The following is a 7313-nucleotide window of genomic DNA, read 5'->3' as shown; positions in this document are numbered from 1 at the left end:
AACCCATAGTAGGAAACAGGTAGTAAAGCACATAATTGTGCAAAGGTAAACCCCCACATAAAACCACAGTCAAATTTTAAGATATTGTAACTTACCCATATATGAGGCAAGAGGACTCTCCCTACTCCACTGGCAGCCCCCTGACGCGCGTTTCGCTCTAAAGAGCAACAAAATTGCAGGGCGAAGACCTGAGCTCCCGCTGACTAATCCTGGAAATGCTTGGTGCTTGCCGAGTATATCGAGTACCGTGATACTCGGGCGAGTAACGAATAGTGGCGAGCACGTTCGCTCATCACTACTCATCACTACTCATCACTAGTCTTTATGAAGCATACAAAAAATATAAAAGGGCTGGCTTAGATAGTGTGGAGACGAAGTCTGCACCAATCACCACAACGGCCAAACCGACTCATATTAAATACATTATTTATACAAACATTCATAAAGTGTATACATACCCTAATTGTGAATAACACTTTATAAATTAAAAAGATGGAAAAAAGGCACCTCTATAATGTAATATATTCTTTGTTTACATAGGTTTGGAACAGGTGTTCAGCCAGTCAAATTATGGCATCCCTATACTCATGGATACTAGAATCCAACCACCTGTAGGTAGTGTTGAGCATTCCGATACCGCAAAAATCGGGTATCGGCCGATACTTGCGGTATCGGAATTCCGATACCGAGTTCCGATACTTTTGTGGTATCGGGAATCGGTATCGGAACCATATTCATGTGTAAAATAAAGAATTAAAATAAAAAATATGGATATACTCACCTCTCCGGCGGCCCCTGGATCTTACCGCTGTAACCGGGAGCCTCCGTTCCTAAGAATGAGCGCGTGAAGGGCCTTCGATGACGTCGCGGATTCTGATTGGTTGCGTGACCGCTCATGTGACCGCTCACGTGACCAATCAGAAGCCAAGACGTCAGCCGCGACGTCATCGAAGGTCCTTCACGGGCTCATTCTTAGGAACGGAGGCTCCCGGTTACAGCGGTAAGATCCAGGGGCCACCGGAGAGGTGAGTATATCCATATTTTTTATTTTAATTCTTTATTTTACACATGAATATGGATCCCAGGGCATGAAGGAGAGTTTCCTCTCCTTCAGACCCTGGGAACCATTCCGATACTTTGCGTCCCATTGAAATGCATTGTATCAAGTATCGGACGGTATCGCTCAACACTACCTGTAGGTAGATCATGAATATGCAGATAACACCTTCCAGGGGTCCAATAATGAGCCACCAAAGAGAAGTGCACCAAAATCGTAATTAAGCTGGTTTGACAGTAATATAACCTATCATTGCCAGTGATAAGGCCAAATTCTGTCATCAGTATTGACCAGCTGACTAATCATCACCTCCCTCTCATACCTGGGCATCAGACCAGCACTCCTACTGCCAGCGAGCGTCACACAGGAGAGGTTACATGACTATCGCCACATGACCGCATACCCAATGACACGCGCGGGCACTGCGCAGTAATGAGCAGCATCCAGGAGAATCATCCAGACCACGGTGATAACCATGGTGTCGAGACTGCCCCCCATGACGCCAAAGGAAGCAACCCATCCAGGTCATGAGATCACACGCAGCTGTCCCAGGACACAGCACCTATGTGATTTATTGCAACCCATATTTACATCTTTTTAATGCATAAGGTGTTATTTATGCTATTCACAATTGAGTATGTACAGTCTTTATGAATGTTTGTATAAATAATGTATTAAATATGAGTGGGTTTGGCCTTTGTGGTGATTGGTGCAGACTTGGTCTCCACACTATAAAAGCCAGCCCTTTGTGATTTTTTTGCATACTTGATAACGACCTATTATAGATCGGAGCTTTGTATTTTGATGAAGGAATGCAAATCATTTCTTTGAAATTCATCACCTGGTATTGGACATTGATCTCTTTATATTTTTTATTTTTTGTGTCACCCCTTTCCCTCTAATTGTTTGAATTGTATTCTGTTACTTATATAGTTTGGTAGGTGCATCTAGTGAATTATACAGTGCTCTGTATAAAGATTATTATTATTGGTGGTTCATCGTAGCTTCATGTTACTGTTGTCTACTTTAAGTATATTCAGGGTATGTGTCCACGGTCAGTAAACGCTGCTTGTTTGACGCTGCGCAGAGCTGCAGCGTCAAACACGCAGCATCCAGATGTTCCAGCATAGTGGAGGGGATTTTATGAAATCCCGTGTCCACTTTGCGTGGAAACACGCATCCGACTTCCCTGCGACTCCGGACGTGCTGCGCGTCTTTTCAGATCGCAGCATGTCCGTGCTACCTGCGGCGACGCTGCGTCGCCGCAAGTAATATCACAGGGCGCTATGCGAGGGTACGATGATCCCGGATGTGTACAGTTAACACATCCGGCATCATCGCGTCCTAGAGATGGGGCGGGGCTTAGCACCGAGCGGCTTAGCGCCGAGCGCCTTTGCCGCTCCGGCGATACCGCCGGCCTTCCTGACCGTGGACACATACCCTCACACTTAAAAGGCTTTGCATTGCATATGAGAGGCATTTGATATTCAACGTTTTTTTTGTTAAAGGTGTTGTTCTGGATTAGAAAACATGTCTGCCTTTTTTCCTTAGGAAGGATCCTTCATCTGTCCGTGGGTTGTTATTTTTTATTCCCTGTAATAAAAGATTTCTAACGCATAAGAACTTGAATACATAAACTATATGCCATGTGTTAATAGCAGAATTTTATTGGATAACAGAACAGATGAGTTAACAGCAAGCAAAGGCAAAGGTCAGGATTCTCAATTGATTCCGACAATTTATAATACATTTGCGGAATGATGGGGAACAATGCAAGGAACAAAGTCAGGTGTCACATGTTCATTTATTGCAATAGAAATTCCCTTGACCTTGGCAGGGATCAGGACAGCAGGGATCAGGACAGCAGGGAGGTGGACAGCAGGGAGGTGGACAGCAGGGGTTGCAGGGATCTGATGGAGAAGTGAACATATATCAGTTAGTCATTTATTTCAAAGAAGATAAACTTTATCATTTTTTTTATATCTGAGTGCCATTTAAGTGCCCTTTTAATTAAAAGCAGTTTAGTGAGACCGCCACCTATCTCAAAAAACCGCTTGTGTGCTGCACAGCTCCACCTTTTGTATTGAATCCATCTACTGCAATGTGTGCGGGATCAGGAAGGAGCCGTGTGCTTCTGTCACCTGAGCTACATTCTCGATTGGGATTGGTGCGGGTCTTAGGATGTAGACCCCCACTCACTTGTTTGCAAACAAAAAGGCACTCAAATATAAGAAAAAGATAAAGGTTTAGTTACAATAGACAGTTCAATACAAAAGAGCAATACACAGTACAAGTTAACAGAATAAATTACCTGCAGTTTAAAGATAAGACTTTCATAATATTTATTGTTTTGGAATTAAATTTAGTATATATGTGTTTGCTATTTTTCAGAATTGTATATGTGTAAAGCAATTTGAGCACAGCGCAAAAGGAAAAAGCAAGATAAATATTTTATTTTTTCATGCACTCACCCATTGAGAAATTCTAAAACTACCAGAATACATAATAGTTAAAATAAAGGTTCCTGTGTCAAGTTCTGGAAAAGAGCATGTTCCAGGAAAATAAGGGAATTTTCTGAAATGATGCAGTTCTCCTGCTTATGAGATATGGATACCTTGTAATGAGACACACAGTGTGCAGATCCCTACTGAGCACTCTTTGTGGCCCTGTAAGTTGTCTTTGTGAATCATCACATTTTATAAAGAATTGCTCTGTTAGACTGTATACTCTACATTATCAAGGTCACTAGTTTGATTTTCTTTTCTGGACAGCTTATCAAAAATTCACAGACACTCAACATTTTTTACAGTGACATTCGATAACCATAATAAATCATTATGACTATAAGTGATCCATGTCTGCAACCTATAAATTAGCTGCATTCACTTTGAACTGTAAAAAATGATAATTACAGTCGTAATAACCTATTCATGTTTTTTACAGACAAGGGAAAAAGTGCCCTAATTTTACCGACTGTCCAAGAATTTCTGGAGGTTTGGGAACCTGCACAGTTTTTCTTCATATTTTATGCCAGATGCAGTCCTATGAATCACACCTTATAAAGCAGCTTTTAAGTACAGTGATTTTGATCTTTGCATAGAGAAATTAATTAGCACTGATGACAGTGAAAAACCAACTAAAATTATCCTTATCTTTACCTTGTTTGGGGAATTGTCCATGACCTTGTTGATTGCTGTAGCCGGAGTACTGGGACCCAGATTGGCAAGCTAGAAAAGAGAAACATTCATTCTGTGTTCACTGCATTTTGAAACAATATCTACAGAGTTATGTATGATTATGGTCGTATCGTGATTATGCACAAAGTCTGAGTTCTATGGAGCTGTGGCGCAACCTGTTGAAGTCTATAGGATGCTGTTCGACCACCTATGCAGGACAGGTGTCAAGGAAGGGCCTACTAGTCAATTCCTACATACCAAAACTTTCTGCTAGACTCTTTTCCCACCTGCAGACAAGATCCCCATGAACCACAATTTAACTGTTACCCTTTTACTGCCTCATACAACCAGGACATGTACACTGACTTGTTCACTGCCTTACAATAGGTGAGATTTTATTAACAATGCTTTCATTGCCCCAGACAGCCAGAATTTTTAATATGACAAAAAATCCTTCTTTGGGCTATGGCCTCATTATATTTATTACAGGCCTTGTCTGTATGCCTCTAAGAGAAAACACTTCCACATGTTTCTGTATCAAATTCGAGTCATACGGAATTCAATATGAGACTGTTTTAATGGATTATTTCCAATTATTTGCTCCCTGAGATAAGAATAAAAAGTTTAGATATGTGTTATAATCCTCTAGTACTACAATGGCTGGTCTAAAATTAATCTTCTAGTAGTAATTTCTATTCTGCTTAATCTGGAAAGAAAAATTTAAAGCAGTTAGTCCAAAAATCTGAAAGTCTGTATCACCATTTTGGTATCCTGCGTATATAGTATACAAAGAGTTTTAAAAACTACAGAATTGTGTACACAGTAACCATATTCACTGTATAACAAAAAGTAGCATCAATAACTACTGTATATACTACAATCAGTGGAAAACTATTATGAAGAATATATCAAATGTCATCAATTTGAAGAGATTGTCTAGAAGTGGATAACATATTCTTAACAGCTAAACTGTCCATCAATAAATAAAAAGCCATATACTAAGGTCAGCTTGGTTGAACTTGATAGATGTGTCTGTTTTCACATATACTAACTATGTAATAGTAAAAGCTGCAGACCAATCAGTGACCTCTGATTGTCTGCAGTGATTATATGACATAACAATGGGAGGCACAATGATGGACAGTTCAGATGTTTAGGAGGGATTGTACACTATAGGACATTACCTCCTGAACAGTTTACCCTTGAAGGTTAAATCCAATTTCATAGCACAAATTATGGCTGTCATAATGAATATCTAGATCAATTACCTTTTATACATGTTTTAGATTTACTTCTATGGAAACACTATTTAAGATTGAATACATTGAACTTACCCTACTTCTAAGACTTTAATCACTTTAACTGTATCAAAAAAGCATATTCAACTATTCATCTCAATAGAAAACGACTTCAAGTCAAAAAAGAAAGTATACGGCTGAATGACATACAGCTGCAAATTATATATCGGGCCTGTATATACCCACAGGCTGAACCTAAGAGCATATGAAATGTGAGCTAAACCTAACCTTAAATGTGATATGTTTTCAGCAAGTAGTCTAAGGCTTTTTTTTTTACAGTCTTTAAATGCATTAATTCTTTACATTTTTTTATATCTTTGTTAAAAAAATACTAATGTAAAATTCTGGAGCAAAGTTCTATAATACTAATTAATGTGTAAAGTTTACCAACAATGCAAAAAGGCAAAACTAAAAAAGAGTAACTTACGGTCTTGGCAAGGATTTACACAGATAGGCACTTTTTGGCAGGGATCCTTGCATGGATTCTGGCATGAGCTCTTCTGGCAGTTTGCTCCTTTGATTCCAGACATGACTGATTTCTTTTCTTAGTTCTGAACGTCTCAGAGACTCAAAAGCTATATTTTGATGAAGGCATTGAGACTGATCCTTATATATCTGGACATAGTGAAAATTGGGGCATGTTTTCTCATCAGCTGGTGATAAGGCATTTAATAGGATGATTGCAGGTATAATTATTTAATATTCTAAAGGAGAATAAACATTAATTATGAAGAGTAAGCCACCCAACACCTTAGGATATTTACTGCAGTAAAATACTTGACATCGCATTCACCATCATTTCTTTTTATTGCACTGTTCTAAAATGGACATTAGTAAAGTGGGATGAGTATGGGGCGCAATGTTGTAAAACTGTGACGTGCCCACATTGTAAAATCTATTTATGATATGAGGAAAACGTGCAGGCAAAAAGAGGAAGCAATTGTTCCATTAAAATGTAACTAGTAAAACTGATGCGCTATGCATCCTTGCACAGTTAATCATGATGGCCATGTGTCTCATTTTTGATAATGGCTTTTAATGTGCTTAGTTCTGCAATGCTGTGAACACAAAGGTCATCATGGTAGGAAGCACATGGAATATGTGCAGCTCAAAATTGCACGAAACAGCTGAGTACCCATCAGGCAAGAACATAAATATTATTTTTCATTTCAATCTTGATACTCTCAGCACAGACATCGCTCCATGAGTCTATCATCTAGCTCTCTTAGTTTCAGTGATCTTCCTACTAGGCAAAAGTCACATTTTCAGGTCTGTTTGACCTTTTAAAGTTGGGCTCAGAAAGCTGGTATGATCAAACATGCTCACAGATCCTTACTATGTGTTCAGACATAGGATACTTCAAATATGTGTCCAGGCACAATAAGGAAAAAATGTGAAAAAAATACAATAATCAACAAACAAGGATGACTGTATCTTTGTACCACTGGTCTAGACCAAAAACGTCTAGCAAGCTAACGTTACAACACAAGATTTTATCTGAACTTTTTATTAATATAATATTATATATCAGTCAGCTGTCTACAATCCTCATCTCATATAATTAGGTGTCTCAAATAATTTATTAATGTACAGAAAAAAGTTCAAGAATATAACAATCATGTTACTGATATTGCACCTTTCATGCGAATATAATGTGATGAGTTTTGTCCTCTAATGGCCTAAGAACTGCTCTTTATCGCCTAAAAACTAGTGATGAGCAAATATACTCGTTACTCGAGATTTCCTGAGTACGCTTGGTTGACCTGCGAGTATTTTTTAGTG

General features: G+C 38.9%; 1 long non-coding RNA gene across 1 annotated transcript; it reads right to left on the bottom strand.

Annotated features, from left to right (window-relative positions):
• Positions 1-2756: 2756 nt before the first annotated feature.
• On the bottom strand, positions 2757-6280 carry LOC143768539 (uncharacterized). The gene is made up of 3 exons (XR_013213934.1): positions 5959-6280; positions 4216-4284; positions 2757-2967 (listed from the first exon to the last, which is right to left on the bottom strand). It is a non-coding gene; the product is annotated as an uncharacterized LOC143768539 (long non-coding RNA).
• Positions 6281-7313: the final 1033 nt, after the last annotated feature.

This window comes from Ranitomeya variabilis, chromosome 4 (genome assembly GCF_051348905.1).
Source record: "Ranitomeya variabilis isolate aRanVar5 chromosome 4, aRanVar5.hap1, whole genome shotgun sequence".
Lineage (NCBI taxonomy): Eukaryota > Metazoa > Chordata > Amphibia > Anura > Dendrobatidae > Ranitomeya > Ranitomeya variabilis.
This window is presented reverse-complemented; position numbering and strand designations above follow the sequence as displayed.